This window comes from Geospiza fortis, unplaced genomic scaffold, assembly GCF_000277835.1.
Source record: "Geospiza fortis unplaced genomic scaffold, GeoFor_1.0 scaffold41, whole genome shotgun sequence".
NCBI classification, from domain to species: Eukaryota; Metazoa; Chordata; class Aves; order Passeriformes; family Thraupidae; genus Geospiza; species Geospiza fortis.
Window position 1 is genome coordinate 18602700 of NW_005054299.1, and position 5218 is coordinate 18607917.

Sequence of the window (5218 nt, forward strand, 5' to 3'; positions counted from 1 at the left end):
TGGTAACCAAATTATAAATAATACCAAAAGTTTTTGGTGCTGTGTGCTTTTAAATAGTTGTGTTTCCTAGGGAACTTTCTGTTTAAGAAATTGCTTGTAACTCAAAAGTATTTATGAGACCAGTCATAGAATGTCTGAGGTGGACAGGTTCCCCTGGAGATCACCTCATCCCAATACTCTGCTTAAAGCAGGGTGAGCAGGAGCAGATACTTCAGGGCTACAACTACTCAGGTTTTGAATATCTCTAAGGATGGTTGTTCCACAACCTCTCTGAGCAACCTATGCCATTGTTTGACCACTCTCACAATAAGGAAAGTTTTTCTCAAGTTTAAACAGATTTTTTCATGGTTTATACACTGCTTCTAGTCCTTTCACAGGACACCACTGAAAAGAGTCTGGCTCCATCTCCTTTACTTTGCCCCATCAAGAATTTATACACATTGGTAAGATCCTTCTTGCGCCTTCTCTTCCCCAGGCTCAACATTTCCAGCTTCTCTCCTCAGATCTCAGATGCTTCACACCCTTCACTACCTTTATGGTCTTTTGCTGGACTCATTCCTGCATGTCCCTATCTCTTTTGTGATAGGGAGCCCAGAATTAAGCTGTCATTTGGGGGTGGTTTAGAAAAGTACAACTACAAATTTTAATGCAAAAGTTTGAACTGAAATGTCATTGTTGACATTTGAAATCCAGGTAAGAATAGCAATGAAATTCTTCTATTAACCAGAACTGTACATTTAGAAATGTAGTATGTATTAGAGCGATCTTCCACAGCTTCTAGAATATATAACTCCTCGTTCTGTGAGTAGCCATCTGTGCCTACTGAAGACCATGACTGCCTCAGACAGATGGGCTATAGCACAAATGTCCATCCAAAGAGCTAGTTGGAAGATTAATACTTCTATGATCTCATCTCTAGGCAGGTTACAGCTATCCAACATGTGATCAAGTTTTGCAGCTGATCCATACTGAATGCTTCTGACAGGTGAACAAGCATGCTCCAGCCAGGAGTCCTTCTCCAATACTACTAAATGAATAATATGTGCTTGCCCTGTTGAAAACTGGGTGCTGAATCTCCAGATCAGCATTTTTCTCCTAGAAAATTTTCTCCCTTTTCTCCATTTTCCCTCCTAGCTCTGTGTGACACAACATCCATGCACTGTTGGAAAGCTGGAGTCTTTTAAGCAAGTTTAGTCTGTTTTATGTTAATGCCTCAATGCTTATGCCAGGTAGTAGGGCTAATTGACTGGTAGCTCTGCTGAGATTAGGGGTGGAAGAAATTTCCCTCCTGGACTTCACACTATCCATAGATAAACAGCAGAAGCAGGGCTCAAACATGCCATAGCATTGAGCCTGCAGGAGAGGAAGAACCAAGCAATTATAGACCCTCAGCTTCAACAAGGTCATCTTGTTCTCAAACAAAACATTATCTCATTCTATTTTTTTTTTGGACAGGAAGAAAAACTAAAAAAATTTTGACCCCTTTGTATTTCTGATTATCACCACGGCTGCAAAGCAACCACAGTGGATTTGAGAGGCTTTGGACTGAAATAAAGAATTAAAATAGCTACTCCTAAAATTTATCAACGCCCATTGTATCCTGACAGTCATAGAGAAATCCACCCAAAGGTGTTGAGAGAAGCCATCTTTTAAACAAACAGTTCAGTAGAAAATATCACATGGGTCTTAGCTCCCTAACACAAAGGTCATAATCTGGATTCCTCAGCTGGCTATAGCTGGAAAGACTGCTGTGCCAGGACAGCACATTAGCTCACATCATTCCACAGTTATTTCAAGTACTGTGTGCAATGTCTCCTAGCATGGATGTGCCTTAAAATAAGCATCAATTCCTGTGAGGAAGAGGAAATGCAAATCAATTATAGAAATAATGATAAGGGCCAATAAGACTCAAATAAGAATAAAAGCTCTGAATGCATTGAAATAATGTCAATGGCAGGCAATTACCTCTTTATAGTGTTTTGTACTGTAGGAGCTGTGTAAGTATTTAGAAGGATGAAAATAGTTATGTTAACAATGAGAGAACAGCTTTTTTGAAGTAATGAAATGGACAGAAATGAAAAAATAAAACCTGAGGCACTGCAGAATGGGACACAACAGGGAGTTGTAGATTAAGATACTATTTTACTATGTTCTACTTAGGAGGGCTTTGCAGCAAACAGGGAATATCTTAATTCCTATTGATGTCCACCAGAACTGAGCCATCAACAGGATTACACCACAAAACTCACCTTGTGAAGTTGTGGGGAAGACATTATTCCAGATGATTCAGAGCAAATGAGGAAATGAATCCTATAAACATTTGTATGTATGAGTAACTGTTCTCCCAGGATTGTCCCACTGATTTCAGTATGCCTATTATATAAGTGAACTGATGTGTATGTAAGTGTTTGCAGGGATTAACATTTAATGAAGATTAACATTTTCTCATGGCTGCTTATAACTCCGTCCAGCTGATAAAACTGCCAGGACCTGCTGGGGTAAAGGAAAATGCCAGCTACACTTCTTTTCTGTGATTACTCTCACTTATAAAAAGAGCTGTGAGAAGGAGGAGACAGCTCCTGTCTTCCTAGACAGGGAAGATTGATGCAAATCTCACAGCTGTTTTCTGCTGGAATAATGCAGCTGCTGTAAGGCAGACATAGACAGCATCTCAGCTGCACAACCAGATATTTTAAAAAGATATAGTCTGGAACTTTTTTTGGCGCTTTCTGGGCTGATGAAAATAAGAAGCATCACTTCATAAAATTTAGTATAAGCAACTAGTCAAACTTGCAAGATGCTTGAAAAATTGAAAGAGTTGCATGCAACAATGCATTGAATTGCACTGTCAGGCACACACAGAAGACAGATGGATATGCTCTGGGCCTACAAATAGGATTTCAAAGAATTGGCCCCAGCTCTTCACTGGAGCTTCTTTGAACACGAAATTAATGCAGTGAACACAAATGCAGACAAGCATTTGGTCTTGTTTATAAATGTCCCATGGCTGCTCACTGAGTATGTCTATTATACAGCTGGGGAAAGAATTAAAATATGACTTAGCAGGAGCCAAGCTAGCTTTAAGCAAGCTTACTCTGTTGTTGATAGTCAAGTTCAAGTAGCACTGAATTCAGTGCAGCTGATTTTCACAGGTCCAAAATCAGTTATTGTGAAGCTATAAACTGCTGTAGCCAGACTGCTATACACGTGTCAACATTTTCAGTTTCAGATAATTTCTAAGTCCAGTGCCTTGGCACCTTTGAAGAGCAGCCAGTGGGTTTAGCTATGCCCAGCTTTACAGATACTGAGCCCAGAGACCAGCTTTGCACAGTAAAAGCACAGAGCTTTAAGCACAACTGGATTTTGTACTTCTCTCATATGGGTCATGCCATTTTAATAATGCAGAGGCAGTGCTATATAGAGTTGTTTTTTAGGACAGGAAGTACCTAAAAAAATAATGCCCAGTTGAAGTGATAAAACAATAATCACAGGAATGTCTCTGACCTCATGGTATTCTTACTAACAAATACTCCTTTGATAGTGGTGAATTAATGGTATTGAGCCCTGTGCAATCTGACATGCAGCCTGTGAGATGACAGAGCTCAGACAGAAATATTCCACCTCCGTCAAGTTAGCTGGCTCCTATTACAGCACGGGTGTTAAACCATGCTGCTGAACAAGCTTTGGCAGCTCCCATGCCAGCTTCCCAAGCTTCCCAAGTGAATGAATCACAGCAGTAACGGGTGATTGAACAGGGCTATATACAGTGCGACTCCTTAATTTCTGTCAGCTTCACACTTCAAATCAATTGCAGCAAAGCTCAGGTTAGATAACACTGAAAAGTGAGTTCTGTTTCTTTCAATGCCACTCCCAATCTGATCTTCTGTGAGAACAACGAGACTGTAGATGGAGGAATCTGCATATGCCCAGGTAGAAACACATCTTGGTGTTTTATTTGGACTCTGGAGATGCTAGTTGCAATGTCTACATAAGAAATGGTGTCAGGTTGTGTTCTAGATATTAAATGCAGGTATTGTTCATGTTTTACTCTTCATTGCATTGCAGAAGAGCATTTCTAATCTATGACCGAGAAAAAATGTATATTCTGTCTTCAGTACATTTTACTAAATCTAGATTAACTATACCTAGCGTGCTGTTTTCTAATGTCTGATTAAATTAGCTTTTGCTTTTAAATAGCTTTTATTAGAATTAAAATAAATAACTTATTTGATGGAAAAACTAATTGTACAAAGCTTGTTTTGTCAAGAATTTAATTTTTTTTGCATGCAGTTCACACAGTGAAGAAAAATCTGATTACTAGATTTCATTTACTGACTTAAGAAAACCCAAAATCAAGTTGTTCCTTATTCTGTGCAACCTTCATAATGTGAAAAAAAAGTTTGGAAGTTTTGCCCTGTGACAGGTACAGGAGAAAAATTTTCAAATATATTTTAAAAACATGTTTATTTACCTACATGGACCAAATATTTCTTTGTCTTCATTAGGAATTTTTGTATATAGAAAACACCTGGAGAAATGGCAGATGGCAAAAGCACAGCTGCATGTACAATTGTGCTTGATACCTGTGATGACTTGAGGAGGAAGGAACAACAGTATATACGCCCCAGGAATCAATAGAAGTTTCAAGGGTAGTTGCAGTAGAAATTTGAAAATGCTGTTTCAAAGACCTATTTTGTTATTAGGATGCTATTGCCATGTCAAATTTCTATTGCAAGTTCTAGGACTGCTACTGTAATAAAAGGCACGTTGCTACAATAAAAAGCAATTCCTAAGCAATTGCAACATCTGTGAAATTATAAAGCCAAATGTTTTCTGAAAAAAAAAAAGAAAAAAATAATTCTAAAACTTCTGAAAACAGAATTTAAACTGAAATAAGTTTGTCTATTTTGACAGTTACTTGTTTCCCGGTTTGTTTTTTTAACCTGGAATTTTGGAGTCATGATTTTGCCACATCAGACAATAAAATCCATTCCTAACATTTTAACTCTATTTTCTTACAGACAGATGCTACTTATTGTGATGTATATTTTAACTTTGTGCCTTCTTCTGTTCCAGTAGTAGAACCAGAGTGAAAGTGAAATTTATCAGTTTCCATGCACCTATGAAATATTGATATGCTTGGACTCAGAAACTGGCAGTCAGGAAGTCTTTGAAATATGATGATATTCCTTAAAAGAAGCAAAAATAATTAATTCTT